This window comes from Macrotis lagotis, chromosome X, assembly GCF_037893015.1.
Source record: "Macrotis lagotis isolate mMagLag1 chromosome X, bilby.v1.9.chrom.fasta, whole genome shotgun sequence".
NCBI classification, from domain to species: domain Eukaryota; kingdom Metazoa; phylum Chordata; class Mammalia; order Peramelemorphia; family Peramelidae; genus Macrotis; species Macrotis lagotis.
In genome coordinates, this window is record NC_133666.1 from 449,503,776 (window position 1) to 449,509,940 (window position 6,165).

Sequence of the window (6,165 nt, forward strand, 5' to 3'; positions counted from 1 at the left end):
GGGGGAAGGGGAAGGGAGGGAGAAAAATGTGAAACTTAAAACCTAACAAAAGATATTTGTTGAAAATCATTTTTGCATGTAATTGGAAAAATAATTAATATTTTTTAAAAAAGAACTAGTTTGGAAGGCAACTGCCCTTACAATTTTTTTCCTCATCTCCTATGCCATTACAAACATTTTGGTCTAGTATTGTGAGGGAAGTGAACAACAACAAAGTACAGGCATTTGATGTAATTGTGCTTTTTTGATGCAAATGTGATTTTCCCAAATTGTCATTCCACTATTGGCACCAAATCTAATTATATTGGCCAGGTTGTTGGATTTGCAGTTTAAATCCCAGCTTTGTCATTTACTAGCTGTATGATCATGAGTTCCACCTATCCTCTTTGAGCCTCATTTTTCTCTTGAAAAAGGAGGTTTGGGATTAAATGGTCTCTAAGGTCCCTTCCAGATTTGAATCTGTGATCCTCTGATGTAATTGTAGATTGCTGAGTTCTGTTCTGCCCAGTTACTACTCTTTATTGTTATGGAGCACCCAGCATATTTCATCATCAGTCTTCTGTAATTAAATAGATTAGACTTCATTTCAAAGTTGGATTATGTTTTTTACAATATTGTTGTCATTCTTTGTTTGTTCTGGTTCTATTCACTTCATTCTGCATCAGTCAATAAAAATCTTGTCATATTTCTTTGAATCCATGCCAATAGGTGATGGTAGGGAAAATTCCAGAACTAGATCTCCCTACTTAAATGAAATTATAGGTCACATCAAAACTACAATAAAATAGCTAGCGTGTAACTAATTCTTATTCTCAGCACTATGGATCTTCTCCCTCATATCACTCCTCATTTTGTGTGTGTGTGTGTGTGTGTGTGTGTGTGTGTGTGTGTGTGTGTGTGTATGACTTTAAATAATTAGGACCCTTGCAAGGAACAGAGCTTCATTAAGGAACTCATTTACCTTGAATGAAAAGCTTTTTTATTCAAATCATGATTATTTAGCTTAGAGAATTACAATCTGGAGAGTTTAACCATTGTGATGAAACTGCAGATTCTTAAAATATTAAAAATAGATAGGCAGTATGGTGCAATAGGAATATTCCCATTTTGGGGGGGGGCCAAGAACATGGATTCAAATTATAACTCTTCAGTTTCTAATCTTTGTGATCTTGATCTGTCTCTGAAGAAACCTCAGTTTCTTTATTTATAAAATGAAAGGCATGGACTTTATGGCCTCTAATGAACTTTCTAATACCAAATAAAATCCTATGATCCAAAACTTGAGAGAGAATATTTAAATGAAAAGGATTATGGTATCAAGGAAATTTTTTTTACGTCTCTGTCCTTGGTTCTAGGAAAAGCACAAAATTCATTATGCTTTCAACTTAAAATGTGTTTCCTCTGCCCTGTGCTAAATTAACATTTTTATTAATGACTTGGATAATGGCATAGTTGGCATGCTAATGAAATTTCCTGATGACACAAAGCTATGAGGTGTAGCTAATATCTATCAGTCAATCAGCTAATATTTATTAAGTGCCTACTATAAAGGAAGAATCATGCTAATTTCTAGAAGAGACATGGGAACTAAAATAACATTAACAGGGTAGAGTGTTGGACTGGAACCAATAAAACTAACCAAGTTAGGTACTAGGCCTTGAGTCAGGATTTTCTGAGTTCAATATAGTTTCTGACACTAGTTGTGTGATCCTGAGTAAGTCAATTAACCCCTGTCAGCTTCAGTTTCCTTATCTGTAAAGCAGGATTAATAATAGAACCTATTTTTTGTGAGGATCAAATGAGATAGTTCTTGGTAAACCTGAAAGTGTTATATATAGTCTAGCAGTTATTAGTTATGATGATGATGATGATGATGATGATGATGATATTGAATAAGGATAAAATCAGAGGCTCACAGATTTAGATCTAGAAAAGGACCTCAGTGGTCACATCCAGGTAAACTATTCACTCTACAGGTGGTGGCACAATAGATAGAAGACTGGAGATGGAATTATGAAGAATTAAGTTCAAATGTGCCCTCAGATACTTATTAGTTGTGTGACCCTGTGCAAATCACTTAACCCTGTTTGACTCAGTACTTTCATCTGTAAAATGAGCAGAAGAAAAAAATAGCAAACCTCCATTACCTTTATCAAGAAAACCCTAAATGGGATCATGAAGAGTTGGACATGACTGAAAAATGACTGAAGTTATTATTAAATTTGAGTGAAAAAATAAACAGATTCATTCACAAGTTAAAAAAATGGGACACATGGCCAGATAGTCATTCATCTGAAGAAAAGCAAAAAAAGGATCTGTGGGTTTTAGTGAATTGTAAACTCAATAGGAATCCATAGTCTTATATGGTACCTAACAACTAATAAGATCTTACACAAAATTTAAGCAAAAAAAAAATGGCATATTGTTGGAGAACTATGGAGGTGATACACAGAATAATAAGCTGGAAAATGAGAAGGATGTTGGGGAACCTAGAAATCCTACCATATGAAAGTTAGTTGAAGAACTAGCAATAATTAATTAAGAAAAGAGATTGCATAGGAGATGTGATAGCTGTGGTCACTTCTTTAAAAGAGTAACTTATAAAGTCAAAACAGGATGGAAAGAGTACTGACTCTAGACTCAAAGGAATCAAGTTCGGGTTCTGTTTGTAACTCATATTTAACCAGTAGCTGTAGTTGGGTCATTTTACCTCTGTGGGCCTCAGTTTAGCATCTGTAAGGTTGAAGTACCTAGTAGAGTCTGAGACCTCTTCAGAAATTTGAATTATGATCTAATACCTTATTCTCCTTGGTCTCAGAGCAAGGTTTCTTATCCTGGAGTCCACTGACATGTCTATGAAGAGATTTTAGGAGTTCTCTGAACTTGGGTAGGGAAAAAAATTACATTTTTATTTTCATTAACTTCTAACTAAATACTTCCTTTTATTACTTAAAACCTTTTTTTTTTCCTTCCTCTAGGACGTGGCCTGAATGTTATCAAAGGGTATCCATATCACAAAAAAACTTGCCTTAGATCATTTCAAGTATTTTGGACTCATGACCTTTTTACACTGTTAAAAGGTTTTGAGGATTCCTGCCCCAAGAGGTTTCTGTTTATGTGGGTCATAGCTACTGATATTTACTGTGTTAGAAATAAAAGTATCTTAGGAGCTAGTGCATTCTGAAGAACAACTCAGAACTATACTCAGTAGGCTTATAAAACTGTATATACCTTTTGATCCAGCATTACCACCACTAGGTCTATATACCAAAGAGATACAAGCAAAGGAAAAGGACTTATTTGAATAAAAGTATTTATAAAAGCTCTTTTTGTGATGATAATGAATTAGAAATCAAAGGGATACCATCAATTAGGGAATGACTGAACAAAGTGGCATATAGTTGTGATAAATATTAACAGTGCTATAAGAAAGGATAAACAGGATGATTTCAGAAAAACCTGGGAAGACTTCTATAAATTCATGCAAAGTGAAATGAGCAGAATCACGAGAATAGGAAGAGCAATATTGTTAGGAAGAGCAACTGTAAAAGACTTAGTTATCTGATCAAGACAGTGATCCAAAACAATTCCAAAGGTCCCTTAAAAAAATGTTATTCAACTCCAGAGAGCTAACTGATGGATTCTGAATAATGATTGAAGCCACTTTTTTTAACTATCTTGTTTGCATTTTCTTTTGCAACATGACTAACATGGAAGAATGTCTTACATGACATCACATGTATAATTGCTGTACATTTGCTTGTCTTCCCAAGAAAGGGAGAGGGTGGGAGGAAGAGAGATAATTTGGAGCTCAAAATTTTAAAAACATTATTGTTAAAAAATTTTTATATGTATTTGGGAAATTTTAATGAAATAAGTGAAACTATTTTTTACAATTAAAAACATTTTCCAATTACATGTAAAGATAGTTTCAGCATTCATTTTCTATAAGATTTAAATTCCACATTTTTCTACCTCCTTTCCTTTCTTTCCAATCTCCCCTTACCTATGTCAGTGTAATCTGATGAAGATTATATATGTACAACCTTGTTGAATATATGTGAAAATAATTTTTTAAAAGACAGTATTTTTTTGAAAAATAATTTTTTCCTTTCAGAGCCCCTAAAAAGGTCTCAAGGATCATACTTTGGAAACTGCTGGCCTAGAGGCAAGAAGTAGAATCAGTGGATGCCAATTACAAAGATGCAAATTGAGGTTTACTATGAGGAAAACCTTCGTTACAGGAATCGGTGGGTTGCTTGAAGAAGTAACCTCATTAAAGGTCTTCAAGAAAGGCCTGGTTGTTCACTTTCCTGGGATGTGATAAGCTTCATGTTAGACTACATGCAAATTGAGGACAGTATGCAGAATCTCCTCTATTTCATCTCAGACATGGACCTCTGAACCCCCTTCTAACTCTGAAACTTGTGAGTCTAGTCTACCCACCGAAACATTATTATTTTTTCTCCCTTTTTCTACCATATTCTACTTAAGAGACACCTTCCAAATTATCTCTTTCAAGAACTCTTCAATGATTAAATTCACTCTGTTTTCATTATTCCTTTATTCACTATTCCATTGGCACTGATAAATTCTTTGTAATTTATATTTCATTACTTGGTACTAAAATCTTGTTACTTTGTGCTTGTTCTTTAATTTCTGAGTGCAGATGTTTCCCCTCTTGAACTGATATTTCTTAAGGGAAAGAATTATGTTTTTCTGTTTTTATTTACTTTTTACTTATTTTTACATTTTCCAAAGCACTTGTTCCTCTGGTGTCTAAGAGGTAAATGTCCAATAAATGAATTTTTATTCTTTTATCTATTGACAAAACCATTTCTTTTGAGTTTTTTTAATGTTTTAGTTTTTGACTTGCCAGGGATCACACAACTAAATAATTATTAAGTATCTAAGGTCAGATTTGAACTCAGGTCTCCCTGACTCCAGGACCAGTGCTCTATTTACCATGCTGCCCAGCTGCCCCCTATCTCTTTTAAGTTAAAGGTAAGGACTCAATGGATTTAATCCCTGAAGATAAGAAATCATATTGTAATACCTCCTTTTTAAAAAATAAATGTCCTTGGTTGGATCAAGACAAAAGGGAATCTTTGCTTTTTGTGTGAATAGTATCAGAATCAATAGCCAAAAAAAAAAAGACTTATTTGATTTTATGAAAGGCTTAAGACTGCATTAAGAGAAGCTTATTGCAGTAATGAAGAGGTTATAGTTCTGTTGTATTGTGTCCTATCAGGTTATACCTGGAATATTGTGCTGAGTTCTGGGGTATTACTGTCTGTGGGTGTTGATGAACTGGAAGATTCCAAGGAATGGCAAACAGGAGTATGAAAGACTGCCATATGAGCGTTGTTTGAAAGAACTGTCTCTGGTCAGCCTGGAAAAGGGAAGTCATAAGTGGGGATAAATTAGCTTCCTTCAAGGATTAGAAGGGCTATCTAGTAAAAGAAGTTTTAAACTTATTCTACTTGGTCCTGGATAGTGAAATCCTGAATGGGTAGAGGTTGCAAAGAGCTGATTTAGATTTCATGTCAGAAAAAACTTCCTAAAATCAGAGCTCCCCAAAGTAGAGGGTCCCCAACTCAGTAGAACTTGTCAACATAAGGATGTCTTCTTGTTGGGAATGTTGTAGTAGAGATGGGAGTGGTATGATGCATGGATTGGATTAGATGGATATTGATGGGCCTTCTGCTCTAAAAGTCTGATTCTGTGAGTACAGCGAATATAGTTGTTTTTTCAAGTTCAAGTAAAGGCATTTATTTGGAGGATCATGGTCCCCAAGAATGGGCTGTCCTCCCAAAGGGAGACAACAATTCAACTGAGAAGAGGGTGGGAAGCTAAAATATTTTCCTGAAAGGTGTTTCCCAGGGGTTGAGGCATCAAAGACCCATCTCACTATAGAAGTTAAAAGTAATCTTTGCTGCAAGATCACCTTTCAAAAAGGAGGGTGTGAACCAAATAGTCCTTCCTTCAGGATAAAAGCTGAGGTAGAGCTCAGTTGTGCCCATTCTACCAAAGCATATTGGTTGCAGTTTGTCTGGGAAGAATGGAAATGATGCTGCATCTCAACAGTGTGATTTTTGTGCTCTGAAATAAAATCTTATCCTCTAGTAATTCCCATGAAATCCTTAGTTCTAAGGGAACTTAACT

The 6,165-nt window shown here is 34.8% G+C and overlaps 1 long non-coding RNA gene across 1 annotated transcript; it reads left to right on the plus strand.

Moving 5' to 3' along the window:
- The first annotated feature begins 2,725 nt into the window (after positions 1–2,725).
- Positions 2,726–4,820, plus strand: LOC141502516 (uncharacterized). Its single transcript, XR_012472571.1, has 2 exons — positions 2,726–2,887; positions 4,118–4,820. It is a non-coding gene; the product is annotated as an uncharacterized LOC141502516 (long non-coding RNA).
- Positions 4,821–6,165: the final 1,345 nt, after the last annotated feature.